The following is a 9,915-nucleotide window of genomic DNA, read 5'->3' on the forward strand; positions in this document are numbered from 1 at the left end:
ATTATATGTTTACTTTTAGATACACTCATGTCTGGTGCTATATATTTAAAGAAATAAATGGCTATAATAAGATAATTTAATAATTATTTTATTGAAATAGGAATGTATTTGGCTATCCTAGACTCAATGATAAAATAAGAAATGATAACACAATTTTCTGAGGGGAATCACGGACCCGCATTGCTTTTCCTCAGAGGAATCTCCTAGACATACCCTGATGGGATAGGAGACTGAACTGAATTAAATTTAAAGCTGATTTGGACCCCTGGCCATAAAGCTTTATTTGTCAGTATCACCCTCACAGTTCTCTAGGTTTCCAAATATGATTATAAATTTTGATTGTGTTCTGCTGTTTATTCACAGTAATATTCTGAAGTCCTGAACTATCATTGTCTCAGAATTAGCCCTAGTTGTCTACCATTTAAGTATCTTTTATAAAGGGCATTTCAAAAAATTAGTAGGATTTAAAGTAATGAAGGGATATTAATCTGAGAATTAGTTCCTGTGATACATTACTTATCAGTCTTTCTCTTCAAAGCATCCCATACAGAATCATCTTTTGAACCACACATTTGGGAGGTCAACTTCCAAGGTAAACCCTTTGTTGGACGGATGTTGAATTACTAATTGTTCTGAGAATAATAATTCCCAAATCAGTCTAAAATAAAACTTTAAGAAGTTCACAGTAAAAATGATATTTGGGTCATTTAACAATTTGATAGGAAGGATAAAAAGTACATTCTCAGATTCTATGTGAAGACTTTAGCACTAGGTTGTATACATAGTGTAATAAAAAAAAAATAAGGAATCAAGGAAGACTGTGATGTTTATACTATATCAGGACTTCAAAGACCTTTTATTTTCTATAAATATAATCCTTAATGGTATACATGCATGAATCTGTTTTCATTCCTTAGCTTCTGGAACTTCATTTTAAAATATGAATGAATTGCTTAATTTTCTAATATTCTACTCATTTTTATAGGCATGTATTTCACCAATAAACACAAAAGGAGCTTAATTCTTATCACAGAAATAAATGCTACCCAAGTTATAACTACTCTACTTAGAGATAAGAGTTGTGTTAATTGCACAGCTCCAAAGATGAATAAATCATCACTAAATGTGTTAGAGAAACAAGCATGATCAGAATCTATGAATTTAAAATTCAGAGTTTTTATTCTATCCTAACTTTATCAAGAATATGTTGGCTAGTTCACTACTTATGCCATATTAATTTTCATGATACAAAGGGAAGAGAAGTCTTCATTGTTAGATTAACAATTAAGGTGTGAACTAGAAATTAATTTGTTATATAGTTAGAAAACTTTTGAAAGCAAAATTTCAGGGGGAGGGGATGGGGGGGCAGGGGGAAGAAATGGCCCAAACAATGTATGCACATATGAATAAATGAATAAATAAACCAAAAAATGTGCTATCAGAAAAACCAGCATAAGGCATGATTTTCCTAGAAACGAGGAGTGTACAATTGTTTAACATTTCAAGTCAGTCAGATTTCTTGGCTTTTTCAAACAGAAAAGACATTTAAAAAAAAAACTACATAAGAATTTCTGGAGAGACCAAATAACTAGACTTGGTATATGGTATGTACAACACTGGTCCTATGATGAGAATTAACTGAAATCATGCCATCACACTGGACTGTGGTGGGATGGCATGGCTGACATTCTGACAAGTGACAGGTTGCAATAGCACCTGTGATAACTCTGACCACAAATACCTTGTCACTATTATGGGAGACACCTGGTATTGCTGCCATTTCCTGCTACCACCAGGGTATCCTTCTATTTGTCTTCCCTGAGCTACTTAAGCTTTAATCAAAATCCAGACACATGAGTACAATTGGCCCAGCCAAGTCATGTGATCTGCCCAACTATGAGATATGGGTAAATGAGTATTTAGTGTTTTAGCTTTTATGATAGTGTATAGTTTACCTCCAAACAACACTTAGTCAGAAATTGACCAGTACAAAAATTGGGGTAAGATTCCTCCATAGGAAAGTTACCCATCCGTCATTATTTCCTGAGTTTGACACAAAAACCTATGGCATTTTCATGGCTCCTGTAAACTGCTCATGAGCAATGATAATTTTTCACAGCCTAATAGTTATGATAAATATAAGAACTGCCAACTCCACCTGAATACAAAAAGATTGATTTCAACCTTATAAAATAGGATTTAATCTTTTTTTCTTGGATATTCAAAATTTCCATAGGATTCCCATTTGTCAAGATACTGGAATGAAAATTAATTATTAGAATATGGTGCTTATAAAAAAGAAGGTGTTAATCATTTTCAATAGCAAATAAACCCTTTCAGCCATCACAAAAAACTGTCTAAAACTCTGTTAAATGTATCTCTCCACCTGGCCTAAAATAGTGTCTGTGATTCTGTTTAGAAATTTATCTATCGGGATGGAATTACACCTAAGGGTAAAAATGTAAATTGTGGCTCTTTGTATCCCATTCCTTATGCTTTGCATTCTAATGTTTTGCACACAGTAAGTATTCTATTATATTTGCAGTGATAAGTGTGCATTATATGCACATGTGTGTAATTGATGGATGCATGAATGGTTTCAACCCATTTCTTTCCTGGAAACTGATGAAATTGATATAGCTATAATATAAATGGAGCATTGTTTTTCTTTACATCATACAAATACTCTAAAAGAGACATAGTCAGGTCATGACTTGAAATAAAATTCAGAGAATATGATGTAATAGTAAACATGAAAAATATAATAATTGCTAGTACAATAGGGAGTTAAAGAGAAGACTTGTGGAAAAGGAAGAAAAAGAGAATGTACCCTCTTTTGAATTTTTTCACAGCTCTGAATATATAATACCGTTAAATTGTGCTTTATTAATTATATATTTTAATTGACAAAAAATTTACATATATACATGTATCATGTAATATTTCGATTCATGTGTATATTATAGATTGTTCAAGTCAAGATACCCATATCTATCTCCTCAAACATTTCCTTTTCTTTCTTTTTGTGGTAAATCTTCAGAATCTTTTGAGTTCTCTGAAAGGTACACTAGTTTGTCTTTTACTATAGTCACTGTATTGTACTCTTCTTTATAACTATAATTGAGTACTCAGTGATCAAACTTTCCCCATATGTTAATATGTTTTTAAAGTACAGTCAAGAATATAGAGTCAATCTCACTGGGTCCTTAACCTTTCGTGATATTTTGATCCTTTATAATCACAAGAGTTAATTTCCAATTCACTTCCTCTTGCATAAGCGACAAAACATTGCAGCATTCCATCATCATATATTATTGATGTTGACCCCGCAAAAGGTACTATTCCAGCTTGGGGATATAAAAAAATGTAGGTTCAGAACTCATTTTTAAGAGGCCAAAATTCATAAACATATAAATGTTAGTACAGGTGAAAATATATCAAGTACACATTGTGCTTAGAATGCATGAAAACTAAAGTCTACCTATACAATTCATAAATTTTGTCATTTTCCTAATTTTCTAGTTTATATGTTGATTCTGTTCCTGAGCTTTCTAATCCTTGTAGTGCATGTCATTCCCTATATCATTGTTGGTTTGTAGATGTCACACCATTATTCTGCTAGGTGATATATACTAAAATGTATAGAACTTGATCTCTACCTTCAAGAATGTTACACTCTTCAAAATCAATCCTTTTGGAGGGGAAGGGAAAAGAGAGAGAAAGAAGGGAGGATAAGAAAGAGTAATAGAAGGAGGGGAAATGATCAAAATACATGACATGCATGTATGGAAATGTCATGATGAAACCCTTTACTATGTGTTATCTAATGCATGCCAATAAAAAAAAATCAGAAGAAAGTCAGTCCATCAAACACCTAATGCTTTTTTGAGAAAGGAAAAAAATGTAGTTATTCTACTGAATTCTTTAAGGTGAAATTCTGTGAGATCCAGAGTGACTTTGTTTGAAAAAAGATTTTAAGTGACTTTAACCCAAAGCATGTCTGTCCTTGAAGTAATATGAAGAAGGACACATTTGATTTCAGTGAATAACTAGAAGTTGACCTAAGTGTTCTCAAGTCAAACTCATGGATGAAAACTGACTTCATATCAATCATACTCAGCTAAGTAGAAAATATTTTAAATGAAAATAAATAATACAGGAAGGGGTTAAGGAAATGGAAAGTCACGTTTATTTCTGCTGAAAAAAATTGGGAAAGCAATTTATCAATTTATATCAAAAATGCTAATAATTCTCTTTCCTTTGCCTGGTAATTTAAAAAATCTAGGATAAAAAACAAATAATGATATTCACAATGAGTTATGAAGATGTTTGTTTTTGTGGCATTACTTATGAGAGTCAAAATTTTAGAAAAAAATAAATGTTCAACAATATGAAATTAGCTCAATGAATTATTTTACATCACACATAGAATTCAGCATCAAATTTAATATAATACTGAAAATTTTCACAAATCAATAGTAAGTGCATAAAAAAGATGCTAAATGTATATGTATACATATGACACTAGCCTTAGAGAATAGAAATTTTTTTTTGTTGGTTTTAGTGGTTCTAAAACCTTTGCAAGTAAAAAAGACTTTTTATCTTAAAAATATAATACCTGCTTTATGAGAAACAAAGTAGAGTTTTTTTCCTTCCTATACTTGCTTATTTGCATGATCTTATGGGACATATTGAAAGACTAAGAGTTTAGCAGAGTAGTTCAGGCATGGAGCAATTGCCTAGAATGCATAAGGTCCTGGGTTGGATCCTTAGTACCACAAAACAGAAAAACCAAACAAGGAGTTAAAGGAGCAGAAAAAGTACCTGATAAATATACATATGTATCAATAAATATAATTAACAGTTTCAAGTGTATATCCTTCTCATGTAAATTAGAAGAGTGGGGTATATATCTTAGACTAACACCTCTGACAAGCGATACTTTGTTTGCCTGATTCATGTTAAATAAGTTAAAGGAAAACATTGGAATCTCCAAATACATTTAATCATATTTTAATCATAGCTCTTTTCAATAAAGTCCAAATAGTGATTCATATTAGCTTAATTAGATAAATAAGATGCTTTGAAAGACTGAGTTCCACTCGTAAATAGCCAACCTATGGCTTAAAGCCATATAAAATTTAAAATGATGTAAATATGAGGTAAGGATATTTTAAGTCACAAATTAAAAACCTAAACATATTTGGATGTGTTCTACTGAGGTTACTGTTTTTTTGTTGGCAAATAAAAGAAGCTAAATTTTGAAATGTAATCTATTATATAAAAGAAATACTTTAAATATAGTTTTGTCTTTTCCTTCAGAAGTGATATAATATTGAAATTATCTTAATATACCACTCGAGAATTTTGTTTACAATACAGAAAAAGAAAACATGAAAAATTGGGGGAAATCTTACATCCTCAGCATTTTAATTTATAAGTGTAGCTGTCTTATTTCCCTGTCTCTCAGTTTGCCATTGTTATCAAAAGAAGGAAGAATTGCAACAGGACCTGTGGTTGCACTTATAATCCTAGTGACTTGAAAGACTGAGATTAGGAGGATAAAGATTCAAGACCAATCTTGGCAACAGTTTCTAAGATCTTATCTCCAAAATAACCAGAGTAAAATGGACTAGAGATCTGGCATTGCAGAGTGCCTGCTTTGCAAGTGTGAAACCCTGAGTTCAAATCCTAGTCCCACCAATAGTAAAATAAAAAGAAGAAAGAATTCTAACGACTATATTTTATTTTATCTTGTGAAACACAGGAAAGATAGTAATAAATTAGATTCAGAATTTATAAATTCTTTTCCACAGTAGTTATTATATTCATTATTTGTTTTAAACTCTAGAGAATATGTACACTTAATAAACATCCTAACCCTAAGTGTGAAAAGTTGAAGGGAGGCAGAAGATACTGACCTTGCCTGAATCCACATTAACATGGTTATTGTTTTGTTTTTCTCCTGTTTAATTTATTTTATCTTGCAAAGCAATCCAACCTGGTCTTGAATCTAGATCTTCCTGCCTCACCCTCCTGAGTGCTGGAATATAATACTTGATTCTGAAAATAATTTTAATATCAGAAAACAAAGAGCTTGAAGGGATTAAAAAAGATCACAATCTATAGTGTCTTAATTTACTAATAAGAAATTGACCCAGAGAGTGTTTAACTAAGGTACTAATAGCCTTGCACATTAAGGATACACAGAGACTCAGGAATGAGAAGAAAAGCCTAACTCACAAATCTGTAGCTTTCTTATCTTGGGCAAAGTCAAGTGATGTCATTTAACCTTAGGAAGTTACTTAGTATTCCTCAATGTTAATTTCCACACCTATAAAACAGGATACAATATATCAAATTTAATATACATTCATTTTATGCTACAATCTGTTATTAGTATTTACATCTAAGATAAAATATTATAGATGAAAATATACAATTTTAGTATTTCTTAAATAATTAAGTACTACTTTTATAATTAAATATTGAGAAACTATCTTTTACTATTTTGTGAGGATTAAATGAACTGAAGGATGAAATATATCAAATGGATGTTCATTATAAAGTCTACACTTTCATTTTAAAGATGCAATGCATATATGAGAATGGTCTGAAACTTCAACTTGGGAAAAATGGGCAATTAATTTTTAACTACCTCCTTAATCTGAATGATTTTGTGATATACCTAGCTTTGTTTTTTTAAGAGAGAAACTTGTTTCAAGAAGAACAAGAATGTAGGAACATTTAATGATGCAATTGAAATCCTTCTAGTCATAGCCTGGAAGTGAAACCCTACCTCTGAGCAAATATTATCAATTTTCATCATCATCTAGAGTGTTCTTTCTATGACTCCTGAGCTCATCTGTTATGAGAGGAAAAGCAATTGAAGAAGTCCACTTCAGCAAAAATAGATTCCTTTTAAGAAAAAATGGTGCCTAAGAAAAGTCCCATAAAGGAATTAGAAATATTTAGATTACATAGAACATTCTATTCATATATTTTATGTTTTATATGTTTGCATATATTTTAAATTCCCACCAAGAAATTCTGCTTGAATAGTCATCCTTTGGAATTATACATACTTTTCTAAAATATATTTATTATTAAACTACTTATTTAAAAAAATTTGATAGCTCATTATAGAAATTGCATTTTCAATAGAACTATATGTAGCTATATTTGTGATTTGATTGCAATTTTGTAGTGAATATCTTTATATATGATATACACTTTATATTTTCTTTTCAAGTTTAGTTGCTCATCTGAGTACTTCTATACCCCTTTTGTCAGAGTGTGGTGAAAATTACACATCTGAAGAGGACAAAATTGGAAAAATTAAGTAGGAAAATTTTGACTGTTAATGTGATTGATGCTTTGTGAAGAGAGCTGTGATGGGGATCTGGGAGAGAGAGGTATTAACATAATGGGTAGGGAGAAGGATGAAATCTGAATATCAATTGCAAGTTACCTAAATTCTGCTCATTTAAATTAAGTTAAATATGCTCTTTGGGTTTCTTCACATAATGATACTATCTTGTAAGTCTTCACATAATTACACTATCTGGTAAGTTGAAAGAAAGATGTAAGCAGTTAAGGTAAAAAGTGTGGTTTTAGATAATTACCATCAATATTTTCTTTTTAAACAGCTTGCATTTTTCACTGTCTTCTTGAATCTTGCCAATCTCTGTTAATACAGAGATTGATCTCTGTTAGCACATAAACTTGATTTCCATTTTCAGGGTGGTTCTTGGGTCCAATATGTTTCATATCTAAGTATAATTTACAAAGAAAGTGAAATATCCTTCCTTTCAGTTTATGTCCTCCACTCTAGTTTTCAAATGCATAGCATTTCTTTAGTGAAATGGTTTCCGGTTGATTATGCTACTTTCCTTCTCTCCATATGTGGTAATGGGTCAAATTAAATAAGAGAATTGTTTCAGAAGTATGATGGTATGTCTGAAAAAGGGCTGTATCTTCTCCTCTCCCCTCCTTTCCCCACTTTTGTCTTTCTCTCTTTCTCTCTCTCTCTCTCTCTCACACACACACACACTATACACACACATTCGTTAACACACACACAAAAGCATACATGCACATACTCTTACTGAATTGAGCCTTCATTTCTACCTCTCATTTGCCAGAACCACATCACATTATGAAGCTCTCTCCACCTAAGTATTAGTTTTCAGACTCAGAAAAAAAAAATCTTTTAAATCTGTACACCTTCCCCAACCTTAGGAATTTCCCAAACTCAGGTTCTTCCTTCAACGTTTTCACTACTGAGTCTTCTCCAAATACATGTATGCTTACATGTTTGATTTTTGGTATAAACTATCAGCAGGCTTGTAACAACTGTCTGTCTTGCCTATGACATAATTAAAAAAGAAAGTGGTGTTAAGCACATCTCTGCTTCCTTTGAAGCAAGGACCAAAAAAACAGGTTTTTTCTTCTTTTTTAATGTTCTGTAAATTCCAAATCCCAAAATGATGCATACTATTTTGGAATTTTTTGATGGAAAGATGTTCACTCTGATAAAAATGTGTTTCCCAAAAGAATTCTGTTTCTTCCCCTCTTCACAGAAGCCTGTATAACTAGGTTTATATAGTCTCCAAGTCCGAGAGTCTGATGATCCTCTCCCTATGAAAAACCTGAGAATTGGGCTCCCCTAGCATCACTGACCCAGCTATTGCTGGGAAAAGGAGCTGCTGGTAACTTGCACGTAATCTTTCCACCGAGCTTTAGAGAAGGAAGATTTCTGTTCTGCCTTCTAAAATGCAACTGGTTATTTACTTGTATGCATTTAAAATTTGCCGTGATATGGAAACTTTGTTGAGTGTTTGTGTGTCCTCTGGGTGTGTGTGTCCTGCGTATGCGCCTGCCTAGTATTTGATTTTTAAGAGCACTCATGAATTGGGATTTTTCCCTGCCCCCTCCTTCCTCCTCCGGATGTCAGGGAAAGCTTTTGGATCTGGAGTCAAAGACATAAACATGAATTGTGTTTTCATCCTGCATACTTAAATAACAGTGAAGAAATACCATCAGAGAAAGCTAACTCTCTATGACCAAATTGGTTGAAATTCTATAACAAGTTCAAAAAAGAAAAGTACGATACTAAATTATATATCGTGCAACAAATATTCCATACCCAATTATGATATTATGTAATATACATGTTCGGAATAGCCACTTTCTATGTGCCTCCCCCCCAAAAAATTTTAAAAGGCTTGAAAGACATCAACGGCATAAAACGCTGTACCGCAGAGAAGGCAGAAATGCATTTAAAGCACCAATGAAAATGGCGTGCAGTATAATTACCTCAAATTGCTGTTCGCTTGACACCCTGACACTAATTTTATTCAAGCCATTGGGAAATAAATGTTTAAAAGCACTGCTTTCGGAATGCTAGAGCTAGCGGGGGCTGTGAGGTCGTTAAGGAAAGGAAAGGGTAAAGTTTCCAGCACAAAAAAAGAAAGAATTAAATAATCCATTTAAAATAAGCATCTATGTAGATCGACAGCCTTTAATGCCCACATTTTTAACGCTTGCCCTGTACGTGGATTGATTTTTTTTTTTTTTTCCTTTCAGCATTCCCTCACCAGATGGATTTTTGCTACTGCAGATCAGCAGAGGGTGTCAGATCTTTCAGAGTGCACCAGGCTGGAACGAGCAGAGCTTCTTAGCAACTCTCTTCTCCCTCTCGCTCGCTCCCCCCATTCTCGCGCTCTCTTCCTCCCTCAGACAACTCGCTCTCCCTCTCTCCTCACCAACCCCCCTCCTCCACGTAATTCCGAAAGAGCAGAAGAAAGAGAAGGAGAACAAGAAACGAAGAGCTAGTAAACGAGAGCGGGAGCACAGAAAAAAGGCTGAAGAGGACCGAAAGGGAGGAAAAGAGAAGAATGGACAACCACAAAA

This window comes from Castor canadensis, chromosome 10, assembly GCF_047511655.1.
Source record: "Castor canadensis chromosome 10, mCasCan1.hap1v2, whole genome shotgun sequence".
NCBI classification, from domain to species: domain Eukaryota; kingdom Metazoa; phylum Chordata; class Mammalia; order Rodentia; family Castoridae; genus Castor; species Castor canadensis.